The sequence below is a fragment of the Pelodiscus sinensis genome, chromosome 7, assembly GCF_052426305.1.
Source record: "Pelodiscus sinensis isolate ZL-2025 chromosome 7, ASM5242630v1, whole genome shotgun sequence".
Taxonomy (NCBI): Eukaryota; Metazoa; Chordata; order Testudines; family Trionychidae; genus Pelodiscus; species Pelodiscus sinensis.
The window spans coordinates 66236538-66250700 of record NC_143058.1 but is presented as its reverse complement, the minus strand read 5'-3'; the positions used below and the strand labels follow the sequence as shown (position 1 = coordinate 66250700).

Sequence of the window (14163 nt, the reverse complement as noted above, 5' to 3'; positions counted from 1 at the left end):
TCCCAGTCTCCTTTCATAAGGGAGAGGCTCCACTTCCACGAGCCCTTCTCTGCAACTGATCAAGACTGTATTCCTCATTCTTAAGCAGGGGAGACCAGAACCACACACCGGGCGTCAGAGAAGGTTTCACTACAGCCAGGAGTAATGACAACAGCACTTCTCATTCTCTCCCGGAAACACCTCCCCTATCCGAGGCTCACCTTAGCCACAGCACATTGGCAGGTTAAAATCCCCCTGTGACTGACCAACATACCCAGATCTTTTCCTGTGGCATGCCCAACTGATACCAGCTTGGAACAAAAATTCTTCTTGTTAGTCCCTAGAAGCATGATCTTGCACTATTGAATTGTGCCCCATTTCCATTACTCCAGTTTCTAAAGCCCTCCAGATCTTCTTGTATGATATTTGAGTCCTCCTTTGTACTGGCAATGCCTCCCAACTGTGTCAGCTTTTATTAGCACACTCCCACTTTTTCTGCCAAGGCCATTAATAAAAAGGTTAGCCTGATCACTGAGGAACTCCACTGCAGGTTGAACCTCTCTAGGTCGGCACTCACTGGTCTGACAACATCCATGATCCAGCAGGATTTGAGTTAGCCACCTAGCATGAGTGTGGCCAAGTTTCCTGTAGCCCCGTAAAGTTTGTTCACAGCTGCCAGTCCTGGCTCTCAGGGTTGTGCGCTGTGATTTAGTTCTAATTTACTCTCAATGTCTTCTAAGAGCCCAGTGAGCAGTGGAAGCGTTGGCAATGCTGCTAGACACTATTGACCTCCTCTGGTCCAGCAAATTCTCTGGTTCGGCACCGGCCAGGTCCTGATGGTGCCAGACTAGAAAGGTTCAACCTGTAGTAACCTCCCTCCAGTTGGACAGGCCACCTTTCAGAATGACCCATTATAGTTTCCCCTTCACCCAGTCCCATACCCACTGTTTTGTATTATTTCCCCTCTTCTGCAATTTAACTAATGATTCCCCATGTGGAACTGTGTCACGTGACTTACTGACGTCCAGGTAGATGAGCAGGAGCGGCTCAAGGCTGGCTGCGGTAGCTGGTGCCCCAGGCGGAAGGCGCGATCGGCGCCCCCGCCTGCACGGCCGTCAATGGCCGTGATGTAATCACGGGGTACCCCGTGACGTCATCATTGGGCGCCCGCGCCGGCGGTGCCCTAGGCAACCGCCTAGTTTGCCTAAGCTCATGGGCCGCTCCTGGAGATGAGCTTTACTGCAATTCCTTTGTCTAGAAATCATCTGTCTTCTCAGGTCTGGCATGATTCGCCCTTTGTAAAACCATGTTGTATTGTATCCGAGTTACCATTTACCTCTATGTCCTTAACGACTCTCTGTTTAAAAATGTGCTCTGAGAACTTGCATACAACTGAGGTCAAACTAACGGCCTGTTGTTTCCTAGACCACTTGCCTTCCCCTTTCTTAAAAATAGCTACCATGGCAACAATTCTCCAGCTAGAGGGCATGAACCTCCAGAATTTACCAATTCCTTACAAATCTGAGTTATTGGGCTTATTGCTTCATGAGCCAGTTTCTCTAATATTCTTGGATGGAGATTTCCTAGGCCTCTGGACTTGGTCCCATTAAACTGTTTGAGTGTGACTTCTGCTGCAGGTGTGGTCATTTCTGCTTCCATATCCTTGTTGCCATTAGCCACCCAGCCTTTGTCCCCAGGTTCCTCATGATGCTAATTAAAATTGAGCCTAAGTATTTGGTTAGGTGTTGGGGCAGGGTCTAGATTTTCTTTGATATCCAACCCATCCTCAGAACTTAGTAGCACCATTTCTTTCCTTGCGGTTTTTACTTTTCCTTGTTTTCTTTTCTTTTTTATATGGCTACAGAACCTTTCACTGTTGCTTTTCATTTCCTTTGCAGGACCCCACTTTACATGGCTTTTGGCAGCTCTCACATTGGTTTCCCAGAGGCAGCCTTCCTGGCAGATCCCGCCCATCTTTCATTCCTTTTAGGCACTCTGCTGTCTCTTACCTGCCGGAGATGCTGGGGACCTATTGCTGCAATGGGTATGCTGTGGGGTGACCTATTATTTCAGTCAAGAAGTCTCTCCCTGTAACAAAAGAGAAAACGGTATACAATGGGCTATTATAGGTAAGACTCATACTATTAGCTTCAGGAACTCTAAGCACAAGTGTAGTTAAGCTAAGTTCAGGGCCCTATAAGGGGGATCAGAACATCTTCCAGATGAGGAGAGGTTAAAAAACCTTGGAACTATTTAGCTTAAAAAAAAAAAAGAGAGATGTCTAAACAGGGGTGCGGGGTGTGTATGACAGGGAATATGATAGAGGTCTAAACAATAGTGAATGGTGTTGCGAAATTGAGTAAGGAAGTGTCATTTACTCCTTCCCATAACACAAGAACCAGGGGTCACACAATGAAATGAATAGGCAGCAGGTTTAAAGCAACCATAAGGAAGTACTTCTACACACAACATGCAGTCAGCATGTTGAACGCATTGCCAGAGGAGGCGGGGAAGGCCATACGTGTAACCAGGGATGTTCGTGGAGGATAGGTCCAGCAATGGCTATTTGCTAAGATGCCAGGGACACAACCCTGTTGATTACCCCGTTCTGTTCATTTCCTCGGAGGCATCTGGCACGAGCCAGTGTCAGACGACAGGCGGCTGGACCTTTAATCTGACTTGGCCTGGCCAGTTTTATGTAAACGCCCTGTCTCAATCTGCCACACTAAAGCGGAGCAAGGCAGTATTGTCCTCGCCGGCTGAGCAGAGACACTGAGATGCAAAATGCAGGACAATGTAGCATTTTAAAGACTAACAAGATGGTTTATTAGATGATGAGCTTTCGTGGGCCAGACTCACTTCCTCAGATCAAATAGTGGAAGAAAATAGTCACAACCATATATACCAAAGGATACAATTAAAAAAAATGAACACATATGAAAAGGACAAATCACATTTCAGAACAGGAGGGGGATGCAGTGGGGGGGGAAGGAAGGAAGGTAAGTGTCTCTGAATTGATGATATTAGAGGTGGGGAGAGTGGGATGTCTGTAAGCTAATGGTATTAGAGGTGATAATTGGGGAAGCTATCTTGGTAATGGGTAAGATAGTTTGAGTGTTTGTTCATTCCTTCTCGGAGAGTGTCGAATTTTAACATGAATGACAGTTCAGAGGATTCCCTTTCAAGTGCAGATGTAAAAGGTCTTTGTAGCAGAATGCAGGTGGTTAAGTCATTGAGAGAGTGTCCTTTCTGGTTAAAATGGCAAGAAACTGTTTTTTCTTTGTGATCTTGTCTGATATCTGTTTTGTGGGCATTAATCCTTTGGCGAAGTGTCTGAGATGTTTGTCCAATGTACATAGCAGACGGACACTTTTGGCACGATAGCATAAATTATATTTCTGGATGCGCAGGAATATGTGTTCTTGATCTTATAACTCACTTGGTTAGGTCCAATAATGGTATCAGCAGAATGAATATGTGGACAAAGCTGGCAACGGGGTTTGTTGCAAGGGAAGGTACCAGGGTTGGTATTAGTGTGGTATGTCCTGTGGTTGTTGGTAAGAATCATCTTGAGGTTAGGTGGTTGTCTATAGGAGACTATGGGTCTGTGTCCCAGAGCCTCTTGGAGTATGGTATCCTGTTCCAGTATAGGCTGTAGTTTCTTGATAATGTGTTGGACAGGTTTAAGTTGGGGGCTGTAGGTGATGACAAGTGGTGTTCTATTGTTGGTTTTCTTGGGTCTGTCTTGAAGTAGATGGTTTCTAGGTATTCGTCTGGCTCTTTCAATTTGCTTTTTTATTTCTCCGGGTGGGTAGTTGAGGTTTATAAATGCTTGGTAGAGATCCTTAAGCTTCTGGTCTCTGTCGGTGGGATTAGAGCAGATGCGGTTGTATCGAAGGGCTTGGCTATAGATGATGGATCGTATGGTGTGTGCTGGATGGGAGCTGGAAGCATGTAGGTAACTGTATGAGTCGGTGGGTTTTCTGTAGAGAGTGGTGTCTAATTTTCCATTGTTGATTTGTACTGTGGTGTCCAGGAAGTGGATCTCTCGTGTAGAATGGTCCAGGCTGAGGTTGATGGTGGGGTGTAGGTTGTTGAAATCTCTGTGGAATATCTCCAGTGTTTCTTGGCCATGCGTCCAGATCATAAAGATGTCATCGATGTACCGTAGGTAGAGAAGGGGTGAAAGGGGACGGGAGTTGAGGAAACGTTGTTCTAGGTCAGCCATAAAGATGTTAGCATACTGTGGGGCCATGCGTGTACCCATGGCTGTGCCGCTGCTCTGGAGGTATAAGTTGTTCTCAAACTGGAAATAATTGTGGGTGAGAACAAAGTTACATAGGTCTGCTATCAGGTTGGCAGTGGTGTCCTCTGGGATAGTGTTTCTAATTGCTTGTAATCCGTCTTCATGTGGGATGTTGGTATATAGAGCTTCTACATCCATGGTGGCAAGGATGGTGTTATTGGGGAGGTTATCGATGTTTTGTAGTTTCCTTAGGAAGTCAGTAGTGTCTCGGAGATAGCTGGGGGTGTTGGTTGCGAAGGGTTTGAGAAGAGAGTCTACATAACTGGATAGACCAGTAGTGAGCGTGCCAATAACCAGAGATGATGGGACATCCGGGGTGCCCAGGTTTATGGATCTTGGGAAGCAGATAGAACAATCCTGGTCGGGGGTCAGAAGGTGTTTCTGTGTGGATTTGTTCCCGAGTAGCTGTGGGGAGGTTTTTAAGGAGACAGTGTAGTTTCTTTTGGTATTCCAAGGTGGGATCAGAGGGGAGAGGTTTGTAAAATGTGGTATTCGAGAGTTGTCTGGTTGCCTCCTGGTTATAGTCGGCCTTATTCATAATGACCACAGCACCCCCTTTGTCAGCTGGTTTGATTATAATGTCCAGGTTGTTTTTGAGACTCTAGATGGCATGGTATTCAGCGCGGCTAAGATTGTGTGTCGCTTGTTGTCGTTTGCGAATAATGTCAGTCTGTGCGTTGTTGCGGAAGCTTTGTATATAGAAATCCAGATTGTAATTCCGACCGTCAGGGGGAGTCCATATAGAATTATTTTTCCTTTGGTGCTGATAGGGGGGATCTGGTAGGTCAGATTGATGTTCATTGGGGGTTTGGAAATATTCTCGGAGGCGGCGAAAAAAAGCCTCAAGGTCACCACAAAATTGTATCCAGTTTGTGGGGGACGTGGGGCAGAAAGAGATGCAGAGAGAGAAGGGAGACCACCCTGCACTCGGGGAAGTCTGTGGTCTAGTTGTGATGGTGACTCAGTTCTCCGGAAGCACTAACCAATCTGTCCGCCTCAGCCTTCATTTTTCAAACTGTGTGAAATGTTCCCATCAAATCTTGAAACCATCAAAACACTGCCTGCCATGGGGCTTGCACACACAATGAAACTGAACCAAATGAGGTGTTTAGATTTCAAAGATGTTGAAAACACTAAATTCTTTGAAGCCAGGCCCACACCTTCCTCTCCTGCACAGGGCAGAGTATTTTCTCCATATGTCACTAAAAGCAGACTCTGACTCCATCCCGGCTCATGACAAGTACATTCAATTCATGCGCATTTGTACAATGGTAGGCGGAAGAATGCTTGTTCGGTTTATTTTGCTTTCCCCATGAGCTGCCTGTCAGTTATTTGACAGTAAGGGTTCTAGTGAAAAATGCAGATTTGGTGACGCTGAAACATTTTGTGAGTGTTTGTCGAATTGTTTTGCTCAACCCCCCCCTTCCCTCGCAAAGAAAATATATGAAAAAAAAATCCCCAGACAATTCAGTTTGATATTTTCTAAATGAAACATTTCATTTTCCATTTCAAACGGTGAAAACTTCAACTTCGACCACAAGGTCGAAACAAAAATGTTTCATTCAGCCTGAAATTATTCCTCCTGCTCCCAACTTTTGGATTTGCCAAACACGATGAAAAGTTTCTTTTTTTGTTTGACCCTAACTAATGTGTTTGGAACAGCCAGTGAACCAAACTCATCCATTATTTGCCCACTTCTAACTGACCAGCTAAGCACGAAGGTGAAGACACTGGAGCCAGGATGTCCAGGGTCAGTCCCAGGCTAACCTTGGACAAACCACTGAATCTCTCTTAGTACTTCCTGCGTTCCAACTCTTTTTCCATCCTGTCTCTTTAAATTATGAACTCTTGGCACAAAGACGGCCTCTGACAATGTATTTGTACAGCAGTCAGGGCAGTGAGGCCTGGATCTCATTTGGGGCATGACTGATATAATTTTGCAGTGAAATCAACCAGTGCAATTAATAATATGGTGGTGAACAAGACTCTACACCAGAGTTACTCAACTTTGGAAGCTCCAGGGGCTACACTGACACTCACAGCACATGCCGAGGGCTGCAACTTAAGTGTTGTTACATATACATGCAAATATATGCAAATAGCTTTTCACACTGACCGGCAAGAATTCAAAGATTAAGGCAAGACTACACAACGCACAGGCCCCATTTAAGTCAGTCTGCTGATATTAATACAATGCAACATTTACCTGATTTCCACTCGTATGGCAGCACTTTTACTGAGCAATGACAGTCCAGGGATTTACCTACTAAACAGCCTATCAACAGGAGACCATTCTATCGACAACGTCTTTGTTTTGGCTCCCACCTGCAGGCCACAAACAAACAGGCCGGGGGCCGTATGTGGCCCGTGTGTTGAGTAGCCATGCTCTATATCCAAGGAATTTCAGCGTGAGCAGTCACAGTACAGCAGCAGAGCAGGCTAAAGCCTTTTTGCGAGTAACCGGTACGGGAGCAATAGCCCTTTTGGCACATGCATTTCCTCTCCACACGCCAAAACATGGCTACTACCGCCAGGCCACCCTGGAAAGCACAGTGTAGTAGGAACCTGGTAAACCAATAACCGTTGAGCCACAGCTCTGTTCTTCCAGCCACACCAGTCCCTTCAGAGGGCCATGCTGTTCAATGCAATAGTTGATGGCCCGTATTCATTTATCCTCTGTCAATTCCATCCCGCTTTCCTGTGTGGTGGGAGCGGATCCTATCCCAGGTGTATTCCTGCCTATGAGCGACACCTATGAATGGGCTTTGCCCAGTTCCTGTCTCCCCCAGAAACCTAGCGAGCTGGGGGATGTGTGGGCAGGGGCTCGCCTGGTTCATTGCTCCCGATTTCTCCAGCTGCACGCTGCACCTGCACAAGGCTCCTGGGGCCAGCTGGTTTGCACTGCAGCCACACGTTCCGCAGTGCTCTCCCCCTTTGCATTGGCCCGGATTCCCGGCGGCACAGCTCCCACAGAGCAGTGTTGTCCATGTGTGGGTCCTGGAAGTGGCCAGCAGCAGGGGCACGGGGCTCCCCACGCTACCCCGGCCCGGAGCGCCAGCTCCGTACTCCCATTGGCCAGAAACCAGCCGACGGGAGCTGGGGAGGGCCAGTACCTGCAGGGGAGAGCCATGTGCAGCTGCTCACATGCCTCCGCCTAGGAGCCGGACCCGTTGCCGGCCACTTCTGGGGCCCAGCGCTGTCCTATGCCAAGACAAGCAGGAGGCTGCCTTCGCACCCTGCTGGCAAGAAGCCATAGGAGGTAAGCCAATGCCGTAACTCTGCTCCCCCCAAACCCAGAGTCTCCTGCACCCTAAATCCCTCACCCACGCTCCATCTCATAGCCTACCTCTCCAGCCCCGACCAAGTCCTGCACTCCGATCCCCTGCCCCAGCCCAGAGATCCTCCCACACCATGAACCCCCCAGCCCCACCTCATGCCCTCCCCTTCGCACCCCAGCATTATAAACACAGCCTGGCAGCAGCTCCCTCCCTGCCCCGCTCGCCAGCACACGGCGCACACACCCCTTGCCTGGGCCAAGGCCGCTGGTTGCTCACACACGCAATGACCAAAGTACCACACTGGCAGCTGCTAGTCATCCCTCTGTGCTAAGAGCGCCGAGTCACCTCAGACCAGGCCAGTGCGCCCACGGGCGAAGGCAGCCGAACGCTCAGTCACTGCTCTCTCTGCGAAGGGCTGCCACTCAGCCAGGGCGCCATTCCACATCCACACTGCCCTGACCTGGGGCTGGGCTTTCCCAAGAGAGTTAGGCACCCAAGTGTGACAGTCGGGCACCTGCTTCCTCTAGACTTCACCCCCACTGTCTGCCCAGGGCGCAAGGCAGCGGCGGAACAGGCCTTCCGTTTTACCAGTGTCTCTTGCGAGCCCATGAGCGGTTATAGCAGCGTAATGCACAGGAGAATGTGATGTGATGTCAGACCAACCTCACTGGCTGGAAAGAAAGAGGGAAGAGAAATTCACCACAACAGCATCTATCCTGCAAGTGACATCGTTTTGAAGCAAATCATGTACCTTTTCCTAACATTCCCATCAGGCACCAGTGCCTCTCCAAAAATATGTAAGAGAGGCAAATTCTTGATAGTCTGGGATTGAACTTTGCCCTCTGACCCTCAACACCGAAATAAACATAGTAATATTCCTGCAGCTACTGAAAGTAGAGGTGGGGTTGCTGGGTGGTCTTCATTATACTCGCTTATTTTTGTTTTCTTTCTGCTAATTCCTGAATTGGGAATCTACAGTCCCAAAAATCCAGCTAGGGGAGACAAAGGAGTCCATTGGAAAGGAGATGCATTGCTCTCAATCTGATCTGCTTGCAGGGTGCGAGAACGCCGGGCGAGGCGAGCTCTGTGATCGTGCCTGCATGTTACTTGCATTATAGCCCTGGTTTCACAACGAGTGCCGGAGGGCACCTCTAGAAGCTTTGCCGAGGAAAACAGCCAGGAGACTCAATGCTCCCCCTGGAAGATCTGTGTGGAAATAGATAAGAAACACCTGTTCAAAGGGTGCTGAAATTGACTAGCCATGGTTTGCATTTCCCAGCAAACGATTCCATAGGCTGCAATGGATTGGAAGTGCACTCACGCGTCTAATGCCAGCAAAACTGACCTGGACAGGGTGTGGGCTGGGGAATATTTAACAGCAAGGATGCCTTTGGCTCCTGGCCAGTGCTGTAGCTCACTGCACAATGGAAGCAGTGTGTCTAGAGGGCCCCCACTATGCTTAGAAGAATAATAGCCGCGACAGCATGTTTCCACATTGCACGGCACCTGGGGATTGGATCAAGGCCATGCCAAAAGGGGTCAGGGCCATTCCCTCTGGGGGACAGGAATGGCCAAGGGGGACGAACCTGCTGAAGGCTTATTGCGCGGCTGCCAATATCATCTAAGTGGAGCCTGCCTGGCATCCCCCCCGGGGGGGGGGGGGGACACAATGTGGTGAAGGTGTCCAAGATCACGAGGGGGATGGGCCCAGTGGGAAGTAGCGGAGGGAGAACAAACAGGAAACGAAGTCGGGAAGTGAGGGAGATCCAACACTAACGCAAATGTTTTACCTCCTAAATCACCATGCCCTCACAGCGCCACTGCCCCAGGGGCTTTCGGGAGACCCAGGCGAGTCTCAGTGTCAGAGGTAACAAGGCGTAGCTAACTGCTCGGTGGCACAATGGGCCGGGTCTGCCAAAGCTGGGCTGTAACATTTGCCCCTGTCCTAGCATGGTTTTAGATCACTGCAGCACGTATCACCTCCAGGAGACCCAGGGCTGGGTGTCTCCCAGTGGAGCCGGGTACTCCCATCAGGCAGCACTGCACGCTGCGAGTGCAGAATCCAGGGGGCTAGCAGCGGGATAAGGCGCCGTTCAACATCAGTAAAGGCGTCCCTGCAGCAGAGGCCACTCCCAGAGTAAGGCACTACTCAGCACAAGTAAGGGTGTGTCTAGACTACCTAGTTTTGTCGACAAAAGTGGACTTTTGTCGACAAAACTATACCAGCGTCTACACTACCTCTGAGTTCTGTCGACATAACGTCGACAGAACTCAGCAGTTTTGTCGACGCTGGTATACCTCATTTTACGAGGCATAACACCTTCTGTCGACAGAACTCTGTCGACAGAAGGTGTTATTGCCTGTAATGTTGCGACCAGACTACGGAGTTCTGTCGACAAAGCAGCTTGCTTTGTCGACAGAACTCAATGTGTCTGGACGCTCTTTGTCGACGGAAGTTTTGTCGACAGTATCTGTCGACAAAACTTCCGTCGACAAAACGCAGTAGTCTAGACGTACCCTAAGGGGGGCAGATCTGGGCTATGGGGAGCACTTCCGCTGCACAGAGCTGTGTGGAATATCTGCCGTGTTCCTGAACGACGGGGGATGACTTCAAAGCCTCCGAAGGGAGTTATGTGGCCAAATCTGACGAATTCCATGGCAGCTGGGGCCACACCTGCAGGCACCTAAATACCTTTGGGGTCTCAACCTGAGTGCCTAGTTCTCTTAGGCTGCCTTGTAAATCCCAGACTAATGACAGACCCAAGCTTTTACGAATTGCAAGTGAAGCCCACACAACTCATGAGGGCCTTTGGAAAAGCTCATGCTTTTCAAGCCAAAATGAGATTTTCTTTATTTTTTTTTTAAATTTGCCTTGTGGGTTTTAACCACCAGAGGTCACACTTTGAAGGTTTTCTCCAGAGGCGCAAGAACGAGGAATGCTCTTTTATTTTATTTTTTTAACGGAAGCCTAGGCTGCCACTTACCAACTTTCTCCGGGGAGTAGGGCCACTGACAAACACACCAAACACTCTCAGATTAGTGGTAAGCTTGTAAGCCGTGGCAACACCATAATGATATCTGAGCTATTACAGGGACTGGCTAACATCCCTGAAATGTAGGCGTATGGCGGAGCACAATGCGTTGTATCTGAATGGTCACAGCAGGTCAGAAATCAGTGGGAAGCGAGTTGACAGAGCGCTTTACTGGACCACCAGGACAGCTACGTCTGATTTGTAGAGTAAGACGTCTGTGCAGTGGCTTTCCCCCACAGAAACTGGGTTCTCAGTGCAGAATACAGGAGGCCCCCGAGATACGACCGCCCAAGTTCCAACCCCCTGCACTTACAACCATTTTTGTACATGGGGAAGGGGCCGGAACCTCTGCCCGCATTTATGAGGCGCACGGTGGTTCGAGTTACAACGCCCCCGACTTGCGACCCTTCCTCTAGAACCAATCGCGTCATAAATTGGGGGCCTCCAGTGACAGCAGGTCAGCTCATGATGTTGGTGCCTTTTAAAGAGCTGCTTTGTGCCAGTTTAATTAATACAGCCACTAAGAGCTCCCTAGCAGTAGGAGGAGTTTCCCTTGTCATAGCACGTGCAGAACCAGGGCATCCCGGGGCCAGACGCTCACTCCCCCGGGGCTGCAGGGAAGAGTGAAAAACATGAACCCATCCTTAAGGACGTAGTTTGCCAACATTGCTCGTTGGCTGGCGGAGTGGCAGGAGAAGGAAGAGGCAAAGATTTCTCTTTGCATTCATGAACGCTGATGAGATTGCTATTGACCTTATGCAACACCAGCGGTAGATCCAGGAAATGCATTGTGATTTTTTAAAAAGTAGCCTTAAATCAGGAAGACGGGAACACTGCCACATGGTATTCTGCTTCGGCTGTTTGGAAACAGGATGGGTGAAACAGGCCAGACATCCCTGCAAGTTCATTCATCTACCTTTTCATCCATGCCCATCTTCGATCAGCCCGGCATAGCCCTGGGCTACCAGACTGACTCTACGCCCTGGAGGCTGGAGAACGTGAGGAGCGGGGGTGAGAGGGATGAGCCGTGAGGGCCTTCCAAGCCCTGTCTAATTTAAAGCATCTTTCACTGAGTGGCGCGGAGAAAAGGATGTGGGTAAAACAAATTCTAAGAAAGCCAGAGCAGGGATCAAAGTGGGTGTGCAAATTCATTCCGTGTGGAGGGAGCTAGGCGTGTTTGCGCTTTCCAAAGATGGGTGATTCTTTGGCGGCTGACACACAAGACTCAGAGCCTCCTCTGGATTTCATCTCCGTTTCAGCTCTGATTGATGGCTGGGCTGACACCGGAGACCGTATATTCCGAAAGAGATCTAAAGCACAGCCCCCGATTCCATGGGATACGCATGCCACAGTTGCCTCAAACTGCTCTATATATAAGTGGTTCAAAGATGCTACAAATGCCGGTGGATGTTGTATGGAAACACCAGGCCCCCAGGAAGTCTGTAATGATCTCAGGAACCTGCCATTTCCCAATGCTTTCTTATGCTGTGTGGACTGTTAAGACTCCCTCCAAGCAGAGCACCTACATCGCAATTAGAGGACAAGCTGACTGACCTGGGAGTTGTGTTGTGTGGAAGCCAGGTCCGAACTCAGTAAAAGGCTCTTATGAGCAGAACAATCATTTATGGCGAGCTTCCGTACCAACGCACCGCTCCGCCTTGGGACAGGAGGCGTCAGAACGAGGAATCACAAAACATTTGTTCTAGAAACATTTCTGACAAACTCCCAGGTAAAAAATTGGAGTGCAACTTGCAGGCTTCTGTAATGTCTAAAATAGCTTGTAGGAGAGTGCAAGGTCATTGGAAGAAGAGCGGGTCAGATCTTTTCCCCTTTATTCGGCTCTGGTGAGGCCACATCTGGAGCATTGTGTCCAGTTCTGGGCCCCACTACAGAAAGGATGTGGATGCATTGGGGAGGGTCCAGTGGAGGGCAACAAAAATGATGAGAGGGCTGGAGCGTATGACCTATGAGGAGAAACTGAGGGAGTTGGGTTTGTTTAGTCTGCAGAAGAGAAGAGCGAGGGGGGATTTGGTAGAAGCCTTCAACTTATGGAAGGGAGGTTCCAAAGAGGATGGAGAAAGGCTGTTCTCAGTAGGGGCAGATGGCAGAACAAGGAGCAATGGTCTCAAGTTACAGCGCGGAAGGTGTACATTGGCTATTAGGAGAAACTATTTCCTTAGGCGGGTGGGGAAGTGCTGGGCTGGGTTCCCTAGGGAGGTGGTGGAATCTCCATCCCTAGAGGTTTTTAAGTCTCAGCTTGACAAAGCCCTGGCTGGGATGATTGAGTTGGGGTTGGTCCTGCTTTGGGCAGGGGGCTGGACTCAATGACTCCTAAGGGCTCTTCCAGCTCTAGGATTCTATGGTCTGTACCAACACAGCCCACATTTTCTACTTTGGGCTGGAGCCAGGAGCAGAGGGGCAAGATATTCTGTCTTTAGAATTCTGTCCACATCTCGCATCCTAACTTTGCATTCTCTTATATATTGGTGCCATTTATTGCTGTAAGAGGGAGCGTCCCATGAGGCCAGTCAAATGACAGACTTGCCAGGGCTCTGAGGAATGTTGAAATCAAGGCTGATTGGAATACTGTGGAGGAGTGTGAGATCTTCAACTGTGAAAAAAGACTTGGACTTTTCTGTTTAGAAAAGAGGAGACTAAGGAGGCATATGAGAGAGGTCTATAAAATCATGACTGGTGTGGAGAAAATGAATAAGGATAGGTTATTTACTAGTTCTCATAGCACAAGAACTAGGGGCCACCACATGAAATAAATAGGTAGAAGGCTTAAAACAAACAAAATGAAGTATTTCTTCCTGCAACACACAGTCAACCAGTGGAACTCCTTGCCAGAGGATGTTGTGAAGACCAGGACTTTAACAGGGTTCAAAAAAGAACTAGATAAATTCCTGGAGATTAGGTCCATCAATGCCTGCTAGCCAGGATGGGCAGAGTTGGTGTCCCTGGCCTCTGTTTGAATATGGCTGAATATGGGAGACAGGAGAGGGATCACGCGATGATTTCCTGTTCTGTTCACTCCCTCTAGGGCATCTGGCATTGGCCACTGTTGGAAGACAGGATGCTGGGCTTGATGGAGCTTTGGTCTGACCATGTCTGGCCATTCTTGTGTTATGAAAAACAGAAACAGTGGCTAAACTGGGTCTTTTTCTGTCTGATTTGCAAGTCCTTACTTCAGAAAAATTCCCACTGAAGTTTGGGGAAAACAGGTATGGCCCACAGAATGGTATGGCCTACAGATTCCTTGAGTTGAATCTTATTTAGGGATCCACCACTCTATATGTGTTCAAGTAAACAATTAAAAAATACAGGTTGAACTTCTCTAGTCTGGCACCCTCGGGGCCTGATTGGTGCTGAACAGAGAATTTTCCAGATCACAGGAGGTCAGTGTTGTCTAGCAGAATCACCAGCACTTCCACTGCTCACTGGGCTCTTAGGAGACATTGAGGGGTGAATGAGAACTAACTAATAGCACAGGACACTGAGAGCCGGGACTGGTGTCTGTAAACAAACTTTATGGGACCCTGGGAATCTTGGCCATTCTAAGTAGACA

General features: G+C 48.8%; 1 long non-coding RNA gene across 6 annotated transcripts in view; it reads right to left on the bottom strand.

Annotated features, from left to right (window-relative positions):
* Positions 1 to 14163, bottom strand: part of LOC112545888 (uncharacterized) — a 150701-nt gene that overhangs the window by 79908 nt on the left and 56630 nt on the right. For 5 of the 6 annotated variants that reach the window (XR_012905339.2, XR_016350120.1, XR_016350119.1 and 2 more), the window contains exon 4: positions 1989 to 2067. The exons of the other annotated variant lie outside the window; for it this stretch is intronic. This is a non-coding gene — a long non-coding RNA (uncharacterized LOC112545888). The remainder of the gene's footprint in view (positions 1 to 1988; positions 2068 to 14163) is intronic. 6 annotated transcript variants of the gene reach the window in all.